The 19433-nt window shown below is 39.4% G+C and overlaps 1 protein-coding gene across 6 annotated transcripts in view; it reads right to left on the reverse strand.

The window, feature by feature from the left end:
• The window catches only part of DAAM2 (dishevelled associated activator of morphogenesis 2), a 191013-nt gene that overhangs the window by 164437 nt on the left and 7143 nt on the right, over window positions 1-19433 (reverse strand). For 2 of the 6 annotated variants that reach the window (XM_015857505.2, XM_015857499.2), the window contains exon 1: window positions 15489-15613. The exons of 1 other annotated variant lie outside the window; for it this stretch is intronic. The gene's annotated coding sequence lies outside the window, so the exon portion shown is untranslated. Of the gene's footprint in view, window positions 1-14133; window positions 14216-15488; window positions 15614-19433 lie in introns of those variants that run through there. 3 more of the 6 variants (XM_015857501.2, XM_015857502.2, XM_015857504.2) reach the window with 3 other exon arrangements.

Genomic DNA, 19433 nt, shown 5'->3' on the forward strand with positions numbered 1-19433 from the left:
CCACTGAAACTGAATTTGAACAGCTCACCATATCTCTATTTTTTTGCAATGTACAATAATTGTAAGCTTATTTATTAAGAAGGTCCACTTATCTTTATAGCATTGCTTTTGCTATGACACACTGGTTCTTTAATTTCACATTCTTTGCAACAGTCAGTGTCACGGCATCTCGCTAATAAACCATGCAATCCTTACGTATTTTTCAAAAGCCTTCTATGCACATCTTAGCCATATCAATATTGGCCACGTAACTAATTTCTATCCTGACCTGATATCATCTAAAAGAGGAAAAAGCAAGACAAACAACTACAAACAACTACAGGAATCAACAAAGTTGTAAAAATTAAAAGCAAATAAGCATGTTTTGTTGTGTTTATTTTTAAACTATGATGAGTTGAGAAGCCCACTCAAGACTCAACCACTTTAAGTAACGTGGTCATCCCAAACACACAGGAATAAAATCTTACACCTTACAGCTGAGTTCATTCATTCATTCATTCATTCACTCTCTGTTTCTTTGCCTCACAGCTCTGTAAAACCCATTCTGCACTTCAAAGAGAGTCAAAACATTTTTTTTCAGATTTTCAGCCAGTGGTACAGCTACTGCTATTTCTACTAATTAACCTGGACGGCTGGAAAAATATGCTTTTGTTTTCTGAAGCCTGTCAATTCACAAGGAGACATTTCTTTTGAGATCAAAACTTTGTGGGTGGAGACAAGATTAAACATGAAGAAGTGAGGATGCCAAAATTTTCTATCCACTTCCACCCTTGATGCTACAGAAAAATTACATAGAGTCTTGGGGATAATTTTTTAAACAGGCAAGAATAGTTTTCCTTCAAAAGCATGTTAGTATTTTGTTCATCTCCAGCTGAATTGTGCAATTAATTTGAAAAATTATGATTTTGAATGTGACATTGCAGTGGAAAATTGACTGTAAAATAGAGCAGTGAAAATAACTGTATATTGCCTTTTGTACTCAGGATGTGTTATTGAGGAACATGTTGTCTGTACCCCTCAAAAAGCAGAGAAACCTAGTGCCTGGTCTTTTTGTATTGCAATGTTGTTCTTTCTCTTGCCTAACTTCCCAGTGAGTCAAATGAGGCCAATTAGAAATGCTCTTTGTTGTCTTCAGGTAGGTCTTGCTGTACCAGCAGAAGTACACACTACTTGCTGTTTATATAGTGGTATTCATACTACATTTTCTGTCTTTTCCTGACTTGGCTTTCCTTTGTTTTTAAAATGTTTGCATAGGAAAAAATAACTATTATTATTTTATCTTTAACCTCACCAGAGCATTCTAACTGGAAGTGTTACTCCCTGAAATGACCAGATTTCACACTTCCCAGCAGCTCTGCAGACCTTGTTCCAAGAACATCGGTATCTTCCAGAAAGCTTTGCCTTTTCAGATTTCAGTATTGGTATGGCTTCTGGAAAGCAGATGCACTGTAGGCTCCAGCTACTTTTTATTTCACCACTTATGTGCAAGTGATTTTATTTATTTTTTTCTTTTTTTTCTGGTTAGATAGTCAATGCAGCAAAACTCCTCCCAGTTCTACAACATATGTGTAATACCTTATACAGCCCTCTATCCATCCCGTCTTTCACATTATGCTTAATAAAATGTCATGAAGAACATTTCCATTAATTCAGCAATGCCTTCAAAAGAGTAAGCTGCAGGTCCAACGCCAAGTTACTGGAAAAGCAGAAAAACCCTGGCACCAAGTCCCGTCTTCCTGACACAACACATAACATCTGACAAGAACAAGCAACAGGCATGCTTCTGTGTAGTCCTCATTCATCTCAAAGTTTCTGCCTCAGCTGATACTGGGGCAGTATACCCTGGGGCTTAAGAAGCATTGCCTGGCACATTATCCATAGGCAGCCCTAAGTGTTTTTTCTCAAAACAGCTGGTGGAGATGGAACAGAGAAAGATTGGCTTAATGCCAAATGTTTTCACTTGATGCAAATGTCAACCCCCTTGATTACTAATGTGGCATTCCTCAGCACAGACACACTCTGCTATTGAAATATTTACCTTTATTTTATAACCTCAAGAAAATATGGGGAAGAATGGGAATTGTTTAGTTTAGGTTTATTCTTGTTGTTCTTTTTTTCTTTTCTTTCTTTTTTTCCTTCCAATGACGGCAGAAATATATTTATAGCTAGGAACTGGAGGACAGTTCTCACGTGGCTGCTGAAAATTAAAACAGCATGTAGGGTTTTGTTTTGTTTTGCTTTTATGCCTTTGCACTACAATCTTTCCCAGCGTTCCCTAAACCCATGTTATTGTAACCAGAGCCACATTTTGCATTGCTACAATTGCAGGGTTATGTAAATTCCAAAGGCTTTAAAGGAAAGGGCCTGGAGATTCTGCTCTGAGCCGTAGGGAGGTTGACGCAAATAGTTATGCCCAGAATCTAGGGAGAGGCAAAGGTATTCAAAAACTACCAACAGATAGGAAATAGAAGTCTCAAGCTCAGCACGAACCTGATGTTTCCAAACATTTTAGAACTTTCTGTTTTCCTTCAAATTGTTTGTTCTCCCATTTTCAACATTGTGCTTTGCTATGACTTTTTTTTTTTTTTTTTTGCTGCTTCTGGAACTCTCATGTGTTCTCTCTCACTTTCCTGTAGTACACACCATTTTATACAGGAGCATCAACAACAGAAAGTTCTGCAAACTACTGCAGACTCAAGGAGCTGTATTTACAGCTAAAAAGAACATCACACCAAAAGAGAGGAAACACAAAACACAGCAAAAGATCAAAGAGTTTGTACCTGGCCACCGAGAAATGTACCTACTTTATAGAAAGCAGTGTGGGAAGAAGTGTGGTACATGTTGCACATCTGAATGCCTCTGAGTAACCAAGTTCTTATGCAGACTCTGGCTGTGCATTTCTGTGTGGGCATGGGCAAGTCAATTCTTGTTTCTGACTCTCTAAAGGAGGGATAATAGTGCCTGACTCAGAGTCAATGTCAGATACCTTTGTGCGAGCTCATCTTAGGGCCTAGTGTTTAGACAGCTCAGCTAAATGAGAAAATATTTAGTTCACTTATGCAGCCCTGCTTGTTCTTAAATCAACACCAGTCAAATTGTGACACCATATGAACACCTAGCCTACATTATTCCTGAAGTATGTGGAGCTTTCATACTGCTCAGGGCACCTGAATCACTGGAGTATGCCATGGAGAACTTGAGAACTCCTGTACTTCTGCAAAAGTGTAGCCAGAACTCCCTAGCACATTCAGCTAACACATAAGGAAGGATGGTGCTGTGGCCCTGCTCCAATGCACTGCTTTCTATAGCTTTTGAGTTTTCCAGACAACCTTAATCTTCGTGCAGTGGATATGAAAAAGCAGGGCCTGCTGCATCCCTTGCACCACACAGGAATGACAGTTGGTAAGACCTCAGGAAAGTAACCAAGAAGCACTGCCTCACCCTACTGCCATGTAGGCTAGTGCCAAGCCAAAATACAAAGGGACGTTCCAAGCAATTCCCAAGCTGTGATATTTTAAATACAATCATTACAGTGGAAAAGATGACCTCATCTGCAGATAATACTCCCTATTCTGCTGGTAGTTACTGCTGCTGCACAGGTACTGATAGCTGCTGTTATGAAAGCATAGCTGTTTAAATCTTAAGAAATACACGACCCATCTGCACAGCTTAGAAGTTTCTATCAGCTTGTTGTGTTCATTTATTTACTTGGAGCCAGGAAATGCTCCATAAAGCTCTGATCCTTGCTGTCGCTGTGACCTTGGGCAAGTGACTGAATGCCTCTGCACCACCCACAACCCCTTTTGAAGTTAGCTGATGATGTGGATACGGAAGAATTCTGAAAACTCAAGATCTAGAGGTAAAAGCCAATGTCTGCTACAGCAGAAGTGTTCTGGGTCTCATCACAGATTATATGAAATTTGAAGATAAATACTGAAAGATCTACTGCTAAAGAATGTTTACTTAAAGGTGGTCCTATAACTGGCCCGGTGTAACAGCTTCTAGACACAGAGTGGAGGGAGCCCAAGGGATCATTCTGAACCCTGTTTTTTGTTTTTTGTTCTTTTTTTTTTTTTTTTATGTGGACAGTTTGTTAAGGGTCTTAAGAGTCTTCTGGGGATCAGAAACAAGTAGGCAGAAAACAAATAAAAACCAGAAATTCAAGGCGGCTATTTAAGCTGGTTCCCCATTCACAGAGTGCCTCATGACAAGTATCTGAGAAGCATACATTTTACTGTACAAAGTACTGACCATAATTGTTAATTTACTACGTAACCTAATATTCTGAACTCTTGAATCCCTACCTTAAAGATGACTGGTTTAGTGCTCTGTGGAACAGAGGCAAGAAACTTTTATGCCATATTGATATCAAGTTCCTCAGATTTCAGTCTTGAACCTGCATCAAATGTCAATATATGCCACTAAACAAACAGCACTGCTTCCTATAGACTTTGGTCTCTTGTGCAAGTATTAAGCAAGGTGAAGCTTGCTTAGCTTTTAGAACTTGAGAAATGTGCAGCCTGTAATTAATGGCTAAAGAGCAGAGCAGCTCTCATCCACAGCTCATTTGTTTGCCTGAGTAAACAAAGTCTTTTCTTCCCTTCTATGCTTGCGTATACTCTGACAGATGCTACTTGGCTCAGCACAGCAGAGCAGGCAGGACAAGGGGCCACTTAGTCAGCTCTGTGACATCATTTGCCAGCAGGAGACCTCCTATAGCTGGCACAGTCCAAACAAAGCATAAACTCAAAAATACTAATAAACATAACCACATAGACTCCTTGATACAGCAGGCAGGCCTGATGAAACAGTAGTACAATGAAATCTTCCTACTGATACCTAATTGCAATAATAAAATGAAAGGCTTGCGTTGGCCCAGCGACTCAGCAAGATGAGTTCTGGTTAGACACATTTTGGATTCTCAGGACTATCATGTTCCACAGGCAAAGAAAAACAAAAGGAAAGAAGAGTCATAAGTGTAGAGATAGGAGGCATATAGTGAGGAAAAAAAGAATTAAAAAAAAATACCCATCATAAGCAGAAATGTTCTAATACTCTCTAATTATGTAATTCAGGTGAGCTGCATATCGTCCTCCAAAAAGCAGACTTCTCTTATCCTCCCTCCTTGCTGCAATCAGCTACACCCAAAAATATCTGGAGGGAAAATGACATCTGACACAGCCATGGTAAAAATGACCCAAACTAAGAAGTGGCAACTCTGAGGGTGTGGGAAAGTCTGCAAACAAATCACTGGGTGTGTCAGATATGCAGACGCTAATATAATGTAGTGATTACTGTGTCTTTCCTCAGTGAATATGTAAAAGTTGGTGTTTGAAGAAGCATACAAACTGACCAATGAACAAACTCAAGCCTCAGTGCATTTGCCTAGGAGCCATACAACAGACTGTGAATCCAAAGGTTCATGTCAGGAGACCCTCAGAAAATAACTGGAGTCCAGCATGGCACAGGGATTATTTAAACTGTTTCTGAGTACCACAGAACTGGGGAGACTGCTTGCTATTTATTTATTTATTTTAATTGGAGGGAGGGGGAGAGCTTCACTGTGTCTACAGGGCCCATCATTTCAGCAGGAACAAGATACAGAGTATATAACCCATGACAAATGGCATAATAAAGCCCTAGAAATAAAGCGCCAAAACTTCAGTGAGAAATTCAGCTTTAAAAGACCAAATGTAACTATAGAACTACAGGAACTCATGGACTTAGGGTCACACAATTTAAACAGGAAACCTAGAAAATACAACTCACACAGTCATGCAGCCTGTTCCACTACAAACAATCAAGCAGGTAGATAGGTAGGTAAACAGTTAACACATGGGAAAGCACATATCCTGACACATGCAAACAGCCAACAGCAACTAATAGCAATTTTCACCCTGCAGAAGTAAGCTCCAGATTAAAATAGGGGAAGTGCTGTCCTCAAGTCTGGGACCAAATTGCTAAGCGCCCTCTAGCCTCTTTGTGCATTAATTTATTCTTGAGAGAGCAAAAGAATTCACAGCGATCCAGTGCTGTTTCATCATGGCTTAGAGACATACTTCCTCAGCAAGCTATTTGGATCAAAGACTTCAGGCAACATCCCTGAAAGAAAAGAGAAGGCAAAACACAGAGAAGGCTTTTTCACCATCTGCTTCCATTTTAATTTGCTGCACTCCCATATGTCACCACAGGCTGTAGGATGGTCAATTGGATTCTGTGTTATGTGCATCCACAGGACTACAAGGTCATCACGTCCTGTTTCCTACAGGCACAGACACCACATAACAGACATGCAGTCCAGACTCCACAGCACTTTTATCCCAGTAATGTTACATACTGACACAGGATTTTTCAACTGAATAGCAAGAAGCAAAATTACATAAATTTTATACCCTAAAGTGAGGCACTATTTTCACTGAGTTTAAAGCAGCTGACAAGGCCGCATAAGCATTTCATTATTTAAAGGCAAAGTATCACTTCTCTGATCTTTGACCTATGATAATAGTGATCATAATTTAGTCCATTCTGAATATTCATGTTGTCTGGATAAAAACACATACAGCTACAAATAACACTTTATCTGAAATCGAAAACAAAAAATATTGATGTATACGTAATGTGAACCATAGATAAAGATTCAGGTTTTTCTTCAGGTATCTGTCAATACATTGTGCAAAAATAATGGCTAGTAATTGAATAATCAACTCTAAAGTCTAATGAAGCAGCATTCTTAAACTGCTTTGTATGAAAAGTCCAGTGATACCACACAGAAATGTTAATGTTTTATATAAGGTCACCTCCAGTTTGTATTTACTGCAGGCTTTTTCCTGGATAAGGCTCCCATTTCACAGCAGCTTAGCTACACCAACAGATGTGAAAATCAGAAAGAGTATGGGCCTCTAGAGATGTCCCAATAGACGTGAGCACACTAAACATCACCACTGCAAGTAAGCAGAGGATGAGGAAGTGAGGAGCTGCTAATTTCTGCCTCTGTTTGAACATAAAATCTGTCACAAAGGGCACAGTTGGACATTTATAGCTTAACACGTGTCCCCAGCAGGTACATGAAACTATTCTAGATAAGCCCAGGCACAGCTGGAAAACAGTTCATGGGTCCCCCCAGGAAAATTTCACCTAGTCAGAAAATGCATCTGTTTTTCTCCATATAACTTAGTAATGGTGAGTGCTAAAGACTTAGAAACACTCACACAGACTACCTGAATCCTGCTGATGATGAAAGACTAAGGTCAAGCTTTGTGCTTCTGTCACTGGCAACACATTTCAGGGCCTCTACAACAGAGCCAGAGAAATTCACTCATTGGGATGCCTGACCCTTAGGGCAGTAGAAGTATGAAACAAGAAACAAGGGCAAGTTCATATCTCAGTAGGGCACAGTTGGAAGACAGTTCATACTGACAGGGCCCTAGCATGGTTATTGCTCTCTCCCTGTACAACAGGGCAGAAGGATACTGACAGATCAGAGAACTGACTGTCTCTCTGTGCATTCAGCTGCTAGAAACAGTTTAATTGGTTCCCTCTGTATATATGGCTGCAAAAGTAGCAAAGGACTAAAGTCCCCTCATGTTTGGTCAAGATCTTGCTTTCTTTCATCTGTTGTGCAGATGCTGATGGGGTCACCTGCCTGGAGGGGGTCAGGATTCTGCCAAATGGATTTAAGCAGGGTACTCACAGTCCAGGCATCCCAGCCAGTGACTCAGTGAGAAAACCAAGACTGTCTGCACTAAATTCCATTTTTTAAAACATTTGTAAGGAATAACAATATCCTGACAAATCCTATCTACAATTTTGTGCTGTTTAATTAAACAAATGAACTCATTCCACCTAGTTAGGGTAGATCTCTTAGAAGTAATCACTACTGCAAATACATGAGTTTTGTATCTTTAATGCAGACAAAAACTTTAATTGAAGGACAGAGAGGAAATAAAGAAAAAAAGAATTGAGGATTATGACTAGATGCTTTGGGAAGCATAAAAATCAGAGTGAGAAACCCTCTGTAAATAGGGTGATGGTATCCTGAGATACATTAAAAAGACCATGACGAGCAGGTTGAGGGAGGTGATTTCCCCCCCACCCTCTACTCTGCCCTGGTGAGGCCACGTTTAGAATATTGTGCCCAATTCTCAGCTTCCCAGTGCAAAAAAGACAGGGATCTCCTGGAAGGAGTCCAGCAGTGAGCCATGAGGATGACAAAGGGCATGAAGCATCTCCCTTGCAAAGAAAGGCTGAGTAACCTTTTAAGTCTGGGGAAAAGAAGACTGAGAGGGGAAACTGATTAATGTTTATAAATATCTAAAGGGAGGTAGAAGGCAAATGGGTGAGACCAGGCTCTTAGTGATGTGTAGTCACAAGACAAGAAGCAGTGACCTAAAACTTGAACACAGAAAGTTCCATACCAACGTGTGGAAGAACTTTATGGTAAGGGTGACAGAGAATTAAAACAGGTTGTCCAGAGAGGTTTCTATAAAGATATTCCAAAGTTCTCTGGATACCTATCTGTACCAACCTAATATAGGGTACCTGCTTTAGCAGGGAAGGTGGTCTCAATGATCTCGAGATCCCTTCCAACTCCTGCAATCTGGAAAAAATAAATAAATAAATAAATAAATAAATAAAAGGCACCGTTAAGAGTTTAAGTGCCACGACTTTGTCAAACACAGACCTGCCTGCAATGAGTATTCATATGGTAGTACAGAGTCAAGTCACGTTGCAGGCATCTGAATAGGCAGTGCCTCAGTTTCAAAGAGAGCTAAGAGCAGTAAAAATTTCCAAAGGAAGGTGCTGAATGCAAAGAATAAATTGCTAATGTTATAAAACCTCTTTCCTGTGTCCTCACATAACATTGTAACGGAATATTGCAGGCAAGAATACATTCTCTTGGTATAACCCCTAATGGCTAAATAGGAGATGGCTGCAGCTCTGTAAGAAACAATTTGGCCAATGAGTATACCATACCCACTGCTTTCAAGGGCTTGATCTTAAATCAATGGAAAGTAAAAGTGCTACGGCTGAAGATTTATTGACTTCATATTTACAGAGAAGGATTAGACTGCTATAACATTTTTGGGAACAAAATAGCTTTGTGTTAGAGGGAAACCAAGTTACATCATGTTATACATTACTGATGTCCAGGAAAGTTCTACACACAACTAGATATATGCAAGGATACTTATAGAGCTCTACAGTAGTTTCATTCCATCTTGAAAAGGTTGCTTTCTTTGACAAGGAAGTTAGGGGAACTGGCAGGCTGATACAGAGCAACGTGGAATTCCCACATATTTCTGTCACAGCATTGAAAGAAAACAGATGACAGTGTAGGACCAAGAGTATGCAAATAGATTAATGATTTTTCAAGACCAGACTGAAAAGTCTAAAAATAGCCTTCAACTTTTTTTTTTTTTTTTTTTTTTTTAAGCCCTGAGCTTTCCTGGAAAATGGAAGCACACAAAATGTTTGTTAATTATGGAGGGGAAAAAAACAAAACAAACAAAACAACCCAGCAACAATCGTGCAGTTAATGAGGATGCTTTATGAAATGTAAAAATCTACAGAAATACTTTAGCTCAAGAGAAAATGTGAAACATTTCTAAAAATAACTGGAATGAAAGAGCCAATGAAATCTTTAATGCAAAAATTGACAATGTTTGTAATCCAGTTTTGAACTGGGGGACAGTCACTTTCTTTAAGTGACAAGAAGACTGAGACAGAGCTAAAAATGAAGGTATAATTTCTCCATGATTGCTCTTGACATTTAAAGAACTCAAATATTTGAACAAGTTTGTGAAGATTTATATGTACCTGGTCAGTTTCCTCAGCCCAGATCTTAAGGAGAGGATTGTTTCTCCCTCTTACAACAGCTGGGATGTCAGAGGATCTTTACAGTGTTGTGTCTCTTGGAGACCACAAGAATATAAAAACTGACTATAACAAGTCAGATCCAATGTCCATCTAAACCAGTACTTTATCTCCAAATAACAGCCAGCTGCAAATAGTTAGAGAAAGCAAACAAAAATACCATATATAGTCTGATCCTGTTCCTGCTCAGTCCTCTCATTTGTTTAGGACTAGTTGATGGGAATACAGCCAGGTTATCATATTTAATAGCTACTAGTGGACGCATTCCCTAAGATTTTTCATCTCTTCCCACAGCTTTGTCTTGGGAAAAGGGAGTATTACCACGTCATTAAATCCTTAAAATATAATGTCACATGACTTTTCCAGAATCAAACCCAACACTGATGGTGCTCATTGATAGAAATATTCTTTTTCCCCTATAGTGTGTGTGCATTTGCGTATTAAATTTACAAAAATTCCCTAGGAACTCATCTTCTGGTCAGATCTTAAAAGGTGAAACTGGACCTGATTTTCAACTAAAAATGAATATTTTCCTACGGAGTTCTGTGAAGATTTTAAGTCTTCATGGCTCAATAATCCAATTTTTTTTTTTAAGGTTTTTTTTTTTTTTTAATTAATTAATTTATTTATTTACAGAATACAGAGCCCCTCTAATCAGTTCTGTTTAGTACCTTGAATAATAAAAGCCATCAGTAAAAATGCTTCCTTGCCTATACCTTCCTTAAGAAAAAAGTAATATACCAAAAAGACAGGAGAGGTTTTGGGTCTCACAGCTCAGCTTTTCCCCATAGTTCAAGGAACAGCTGGGCTGGCACATACATTGCCTGCATCTAATTCATCTTGGGACACAATGAAGAGGAAAATACACTGAACAAAAACAAATGTGAACTTCAGAACTCATAAGCAGAAATATCAACTGCAGTGATTAATACTTTGTAGTCAGCAAAACTGGGAAGTGTGCAAGCACTTGTTATTCAGGGAGAGAGCCTATTTCTCCCTTACTGCCAAGTATTTCCTAGTTCCTCAAGGTTAACTCTCTTTCCATTTTCTTGCAGTCTAAACACATCATTACAATCGCCAGCTCCCACTCCTTAAATTCCTCTTCATCCCATTCTTATCTACTTCTCTCTTTCCACCTTCAGCCTGTCTAATTTGTAAATCCAGAGAAACCTTATCACTAGTATAAGTCTCCACTACTCTCAGATTAAATTTTCTACCAAATCCAAAAAAACACAAGTTGCACCTGGTCAGATTTGTTATCCCATGCTGTTCCAAATCTAGAAAATTCCTACCATTAGGAGATGTCATAAAGACCCTAGAAGAAACCAATACCTCAAGTGCTAAAATATAAAACAAACTGGAAACATAAATCTAACACGTAACATGAAAGGACACAAACAAAGCCTAAGGGAAATACTTTGTAGGGAAAAGCCTGCGCCTGCTAACAGTCAAATGATTTTAACACGCAGCCCTTAAAATTCTTGAGACTTCAGTGACAACAGCACTGTTTAGTGTGTGATGTATTCATGGTCATGTGGCTACATGGCTCTCAGAAAATCAAAGCAAAGCACAGCTCAGATATTCAAGAAAACCAGAAAGTGAGCACAGGACTGACACAACAAAGCTCATGGGAGCTTCTGAAAATATGGGACACATTTCTCTGCGACTCCCACTGCTGTGAAACAGCAGTAACTTAGTTGACTTTCAAAGACCTATAGTGCTGTAGAAAGCATGTGAGAAAAATCAAGCCCACTATGTAGATTCACCCAAGTCAGTCAGCTAGCATTTCAAAAGCAGCTTATAATTTTGGCTGTCTCAGTTTTCAAGTGTCTTAACAAGACACTAAAAATAAAGAGCCAAAATTACAGGTTACTTTGCACAACTTGGGCCTCAGTTTCTCTGGACCAAATTCTGATGCTATTTGAACCTATTATAATTGAATCCTGGAATAAGGTTCTTGAACAATATGGAACTACAAAAAACTTGCGCAGGAACAAATGACAGCAGACTTGAACTGCACGTGTCTCAGGTAACTAACTACCAACCTAAAGACATCAGGCCAAATCCTAAGTTGGAATACATTCATCCTAGGCGCATGGGAGTCCCCATAAGTATTTACATTGGTTAAGATCCCACCCTAATAATTCCCATTATACTAATTTACACGGTGCTATGAAATGCAATATCTACACAGTGCTTAGAAGATAACGAGACCTCAGCCTGATACATGCAGAGTGGTAACAGTGCTGTTATTTCTGTTTGATAAATGGAACTGCAGAGATATAAGAAATGAAGAACATTTAAGGCATGCTCGTATATATTCTGCAAATGCAACAATTTAAAGGAGCGTGATATTAGAAAGTATTGCTGGCGAAAACAGAAAAGCCATAAGCAATACCACCACCTATCAACAACATAAAAAGCCCCACAGGAACATACATGAAAATTCTTTCATCCAATGAAAATCAGAGCAGCCAATTTTCTTTTAATTGTGGAATCCACTATGCTTGCCTGGGGACTGCTGGGGTGGGTAAGAGAGAAGGTCAGATCTCCATAGGATCAAACCAGGTTTCAAAATTCACAGCAATTAAAGTTTTGAGAGCCAAACTACACACACATCCTTCCCTTTAAGTGTCAGGAAATTGTGTCCCCTGATTGCTCAACAGCTAGGTCTGATGGCTGGCTTATAGTGACTACATGGGTTTCTGGAATTCCATTGGAGCTTGGGGAATTTTATGGTAATGTTGGAAGATAAAGCAAAACCAGAACTATCTGAGAGATACATTCAAGATGCTCTTCAGCTCTAGCTATGTCTCTCTGCTAATAAAATACAGAGAGAGCACACTTGGACTTGGTAAGAAATTTTATTACCAATTTCAAAATGAACTGAATGATCTCTCCTATACGTGAGGAGCACAACCAAAATAACCATTAGGAATAGCAGAGCAAGTGATACAGTGTGGTAAGGTCACTTAGCTATCCAGAGAAATTTGCTTACTCAGCTCTGAGAAACCATGAGACAGCACTTCAGGACACATAATATAGGCCTTTAAAACCTCAGGGTCGCACTGTGATTGTCATAAACTGTAATACAAAACTGCTTTCTATTTTGCAAAACAAATCTGAAAAAACCTCTGCTCTGTATGTACTGCATTTTAATTGCTTTGTTCTATGGTCATTGTCCACCAGTGAGAGGAACTAACAATTACCTGTCTGATATGTCTATATCCAGACTCAGGTATACTGAGTGACTATAACTCTCCCAGTACTCTTCCTGCCTTTCCCTCAGACATAGCTTTCATCCTGACCCACGACTAACAGACCACAAGGAACTTCCAAGCTCACAGACCCCTGCAGAAAGTGTCACTTTAAGGCAGATAGAAGGAATTCAATCAGCTTAATGCATTCCACTTCCAGAATTTTCTCCCTAGTGATTCTTTCCTTCCTCTTAGCTTTCACCTGTTCTGTATATATTAGTTTTATTCTGGCCAATACATCTGAAACAGATTAACTGCTGAATCAAAAAGCATCCTTTATTCACAGATGCTTATCTTGGCTGTGACAGCCCTTGAGTTTTTACTGGGGCAAACAGGTCCTTAAAAATCTACTACATTTGTGTTCCTTCACATGGCCAGCCAACATGATTAGGCTGCTGCGAAGAAAATAAAGCAGCTTCTTAGAAAGGGAGGTGTTACACTATTGGAAGAAAATCTATTAAGAAATAAATGAGGGAGAGAAAAGAAATTCTGAAGTATCACAGTAAGGCAACCCAAATCCCAAACCAAGTCTGGAGGTTTCACTAACAAAGTATCTCTCTGCAGAACCTATCTCTGAGAACACATGCTTTCTTACAGATGCAGTCACTACAGCTGCTTTTTATCTATCTCAGTCTGGCTTGCTTTGCATTATATGGCATCTCTTAGTGGAGACTAGATGTGGAGTATCTATCTCCTAGCATAGGCTTTCCTATCACATAAGCCAGCACATTGGCTATCAACCACTCAGTCATGGAAAGGGACAACCCTACAGTCACTTTCAGCACAGCTAATTAGTTCATTGGTCAGAGTGACTTCTGGAAAACTCCCTCCTCCTCCTTACTTGCTTAATTCCCCCTGCAATCTACTCCAAGCCCCTTAGGAGGAAAAGTATTTGCAGACTTATTCCATTAACAAAACAACTCAGCCTACAGAGCAGCAACTTGCAACAGCCTTTCTTATGACTGCTTGTTGGCTGAAGCCAATTATTAGCAGCTCAGCATACCATATTGTGCAACTCACATAGCTCCTGCTTCTCAGTGCAGCATTGTGTTTATATTCAAGGGCGTCATCTCTCCTTCCAGCACCTGCACAGACCAAGCATACTCTAATTGGCAAAGAGCTTTTTTACTGCTACAAGTATTAGCTAAATCAGATTCACTCAGAAGAAACTTTTCCATTCATCTGGGGAAATGAGCTGGTTTAGTTCTGTCAAGAGTTTGGTTAGAGAAGATGCCACTGACGAGGACAGATATACCACCTTATGGGTTGGGGAGTTAGAACTAGATTATCTCTAAGGTCCATCTTTCCATCTTAAACCATTCTACAATTATGATTCTATGTTTCCAGGGCTGTCCCCAGAATGGCTCCCACCTCTCCTGGAGTGGAGAGAACCCAGGTGAGCAAGGAAGGGAAGGGAGGTAAGGTAAATCACATGAATCAAGTACAGATCTTTAGGTGCAAACAAATAACACCTCCCTGTGGATTAGGCTTGGGAATCTCTGAGCTGCTGAGTTATAAATACAAAAATAAATAAATAAATAAAATCAGAAAAAAATTACAAATCATTAGATCTCTTTAGGACTTGCACTGTATGCCTGTAGTAGTAACTCCGCAGATTTTTCACAGAATCACTCTAATTCCAGTAGCTGCCTTCTTCATATATGACTCAGTTACAGCTAGGTTCTATATGTGAAAGATGCCTCTTTTCTCTGCAGAAGCAGTGAGTTCTTTGGAGAGCCCTTAATATCCAGGCTCAAGGCATTCTATCATCTATTATCATCAGAAGCCTGGCAAACAGAAATGGGACAAGGCTGCCTTGTCAAGAAGCCAGGAAACTTCCTCTTTCCCATAAGGAAAGAGGAATTGCTTACTGCATAATCTGACAAGGGATTGAAGAGTTAAAAATAAAAAAATAAAAAAATAAAAAACCACAGATCTTGCATTGTGAAATGGTCTATGAAAGTTGGGTTTTGCCTAGTGATTACATATGAGATTTTGCTGTCTTGCTTCTAGAATACAAAGGAGCTAGATTTTAGCTAATTTAGTATTCTCCTAGAGATATGTTTTTCCTTCTCAACCTCCTTCATTTCCTGCCCCCCCCCCCCCCCCCCCCCCATTAATTTATAGGCTCACACAACAACCTGAATAATCAGCCCCTCTGCATATCTTTCAGAGAAGCTATCAAGCCAATCCTGAATCCTATGTACTGCCAAGTTGTCTTCAGGACCCCTCAGAGGAAAGCAAGAGCAAAACAAAAACAAACAAAAAAGAAGAAAAAAAGGCAGGCAGCATTGGCAGGGATTTGATCTTGCAAACAAGCAAAAGTATGAGAAGAATTGCTGCAGCAGCTGCACTTACACTGCAATGCCTGTCAGTCTGTGCAGTTCCTCCCTGTTCTGCAGTCCTATAATCCACATAGAGAAACGCCTGTGCTGCTCCTCTCACTGGCTGTACTGTTGCAGTGAGACTGGAACTGCTGCCGTTTTCAGTTTCAGACCAACCTCCCTCTCCAAACCCTCTGACGTCAGAGCCTCCAAGAGATATTTATGGCATGAACAGTCTAAAAGTTTCTCTAGGTAGAGCCAAGACTGCAATTCTACAGGATTGGTAATTTTTACACTTTCACATAGAAAACCCCACCAAGGGGGTTCAGGGAGGAAATGGTGGGCAGCTATATATGTGGTTGCATAAGTCTCTGGCAAAAGACAATCCCTGTACTTTTCTACCCATGGTATATTATACCCACACCCAGCACATAACTATCTGCCATGTAAGTCTCCTTTTGGAAAGTACCATTTTCCAGTCACAGCTGTGTCTTAATACTGTGTGCTTCAAGACTGGCAGTGAGGCTTCCCTCTCACCCCACTCACTCTTAACCCACAGCCCTTTGCTGATCCAGGCTTTGACTGGATTTAACCATAAGAGGAGTGAAACAGCCCTTTTAAGCATCCTGTCCACATCCTTTTTCAGTTTTGCACTAAACCCTTCCAGCTGGAATTTTTTTTCCACTGAGCATGTGGGCCAGCATCCCTCTTAACATTAAAGCACCTTGAAGTGTCTCAGATTAAAAAACAGCTCAGAAAATTCATTTGATCTTTGTTTTTTATTTTATTCTGCCTTTTTACATCTCTATTTCTGTTATTTCTTTGGTACACATTGCTAACCATACAGTATGATATTTTTCACCTGCTCTGAAAGCCACTTACAATTTAGAAGAGATGCTGGAGCAAGAACTGAATCAGAAGTTATCAGCATTAATGTTAAGTAGTACTTGAAGAGCAAAATTCTCTTAAGTTATAATCCTGCTGAGGCAAACACTGACAAATTTGAGTTGATAACATTCCTTTTTTTTTTTTTTTTTTACATTTAGGAGCTGAGGTAAGCATCAGTAGTCCCATTTAAGAGATGAAGAAATTAAGGCTTGCAGGTTAAGAGAAATTTGTTAAAATCCTTGTCTGATTATAGGCAAATGTCTCTAAGAAGTTCAAAGCTTATTCAACAGTTTCTGGAGGAACCTATAAACATAGACTGCTATTATAACAAACTGTTTGTTGTTTATTTATTTGTTTGTTTTGTTTACACACCATAATCTCAATTTGTAAACAATTATAAGCAGTATGTGCCTTGGTATCATTTCAGAGATGTGAATGCTATTTAAAAATGTAAAGCAAAAGCTTTACTTTTCTGTATAACTTACTGGTAGAGTAAGGGCTGTATGGATTTGTTTTCCATGAGCATATGCTTTCTTTCTTCTCCACCATCATCACCTCTGGGCATGAGCCAGAGCGCTTTCAAATCAATAAAATCATGTGACCAACTTCAAAGGCTTTCAAATAAAGCTTGCTTTGATCATTTTTTGATGGCAGCTAGCCTCACACTTCGCCCTATCATTGCTATGACCAATAAACCTTGAAAAGAAAATGGCGTCTCTCTGAAAAGCTTCCCTTCTTTGTACTTAAGATAGAAGTGCTAAGGTATTCAATTTAGTGCTAAGTATGACAGTATCTCCATGAATCTGCTGTATTTTTTCTGGAAATGAAAAGGAAGTATAACCAGTTGTGTATGGTTGCATATTCAAAACCTATACAAAAAAAGAAATCACATATGGCTTATTCCACAGGAGCCCTTTACAGAATACAACACCATATGAAGAGCGCAAGGATCCCATTTGTAGACAATACCTAGTTCTATCGCGGATACAGGAGAACTTGGACTTTCTCTAATGGGCTGGGAGTTCATGTTCATGAGCACAATTAGTTCAATTTTAATCAAAATTTATTTAAAGCAGTACTTCTCCCAAATGATACTGGAGGTGTGCAGTTTGGGACACTGAAAAACAACTTTGTACACAGGACCACTAGAAGCATAGGCATTACTCAACACTAAAAAACAGAGAACAGAGTGGGACCCTTGACATCACTAGCACGTGACTGACAAAACAAGAGAGCATGTGTTCCTCAAATCTAAAACACACAGCAGCAACTATACCAGTATAGTTGTCACTCCCTTAGCGCTACATAAAATAATAAACCAATGGAAATGAAATCATATTCAAATGCCATTCTTGCTGCCATAGTGGAATAGGCCATACAAGCTCTCTGGGCTTATATGTTACCTCTCAAGCAATATTTAGATACCTGTTGATTCAGTACATGAAGAATGGAAAACAATGCATCTAGACTGTGGATACAAGCTGTGGACTGTATCATTACCTAAGAACAGGGGTGGTAAAGAAGAATCCAGTGAAGTGGATTCCCAATCCAGTGAAGTCAGGAAATGCAGTTATGGCATACATTCAAAAGAATAGCACAAACCAAAGAATGCAGAGAACTCTATCTTTGTCCTCAGATGCACACAGTCTTGGCCATCGTTTCTGAATCCACCCAGTGATTTTCCTTTCATTTTGCATGACAGAATCCTATTCTCTGTGTACTTCTGCACCCTGATTTAATTCACTGCTGAACTGACCAGAGTGAAACCATTTATAGATTTCTTAGATGTCTTCACTTCTAATGCATGAAACAGCACCATGGTTTACCAGGTGCCAGTAACCAGGTTAAGCACTGGAATGTGAAGCCAGTGCTGTTTTACAAACAGGTATTTGCCAGCAAGAAGAATCATTTTAAGACACTGCCATAGTTTGCTATGTCCTGAGAAGGGATTGTAATTTATAAATAAGGGGGAAGGAAACACACTCTGGAGCTGTACCACAGTACACACGAGATGTTCATGCAGAATCTTACAAATGATGTTAAGTGTCTGAGTACCATAATCAATTCTTGACAATGGAAAAATCTGTACTGGTACCCAGGGTATAGGAAGAAAGCATTTCATACTCTGATTCTTCCAGTATTAAAATCACCCAAAAACAAGGATTCAGAACAAAGCTTACAAAACTAAAGGATGCCTTCCAATTAGAAGCGGAGCAGTGTTAAAGCCATACGTAAAGCAATACTCTGCTTTAACACTGCAGTCTGAACTAAAAAGCTGAGTTACAGATAGAGCTCCTAAAACTAAATTCAGCAACAGTCTTAAGCTTGACGGAGAGTACTCATTGATACATGGGAGTAGACAGAGGATAGCAAGTGTTAAGCACACAGTCACCACCACTAGCAGAACAGGAGGCAGGAAAGAGCAAGCTCTGTCCCACTCAGGGAGTTGTGGCTCAGCTCAGACTCCTTTGCTCCAGTCAAGTAGACCAAAGAGAATTGAGGGAGGCCAGGCTATTTGGACAGTTGTAAACTAGAACTTTCCTGCTTCTACAGATTATCTGAATTAAAGAATATTTTTGTAACGTATCACATCCCAACTACCTATTCCCAGAGCTAATTCATATTTATTTCTTTTACCACCAAAAAATTCTATAGTAAATTCAGGTTAACCAAGGTCATTTGAGAGCTCTGTGGGCCAATAATCTCTTGGCTTCTTTTTCACACATACTGGGCTGAGCAATGTTGGAGCACAGATACTTCAAAGAAGCAAGAGATATGTGATGTGCAGGAAAAAAAAAAAAAAAGCCATGCAGACAAAAGAGTCACTGGTGATAAGCTGTATTAATAGCAGTCACCATATTCTACAAAATATCAGAGGATTCTGGATGGGAAGGATAGTTACACTGTGTGAACTGTATCAAAATCAAGCGTCTTGACTGACGTATTGCATTTCTTTTGTTTCTAAGAAATTCTCTCTTCTAGCAAATAATTTATATTTAAGAGATTCCAGGAAACCAAGAGGGTATATTAGACTAGCAATTATCCTGAGTCACTTCCTATGATGGCTTTAAACAACTTCTTAGAAAATCTC

Source organism: Coturnix japonica, chromosome 3, assembly GCF_001577835.2.
Source record: "Coturnix japonica isolate 7356 chromosome 3, Coturnix japonica 2.1, whole genome shotgun sequence".
In the NCBI taxonomy this organism is placed as follows: domain Eukaryota; kingdom Metazoa; phylum Chordata; class Aves; order Galliformes; family Phasianidae; genus Coturnix; species Coturnix japonica.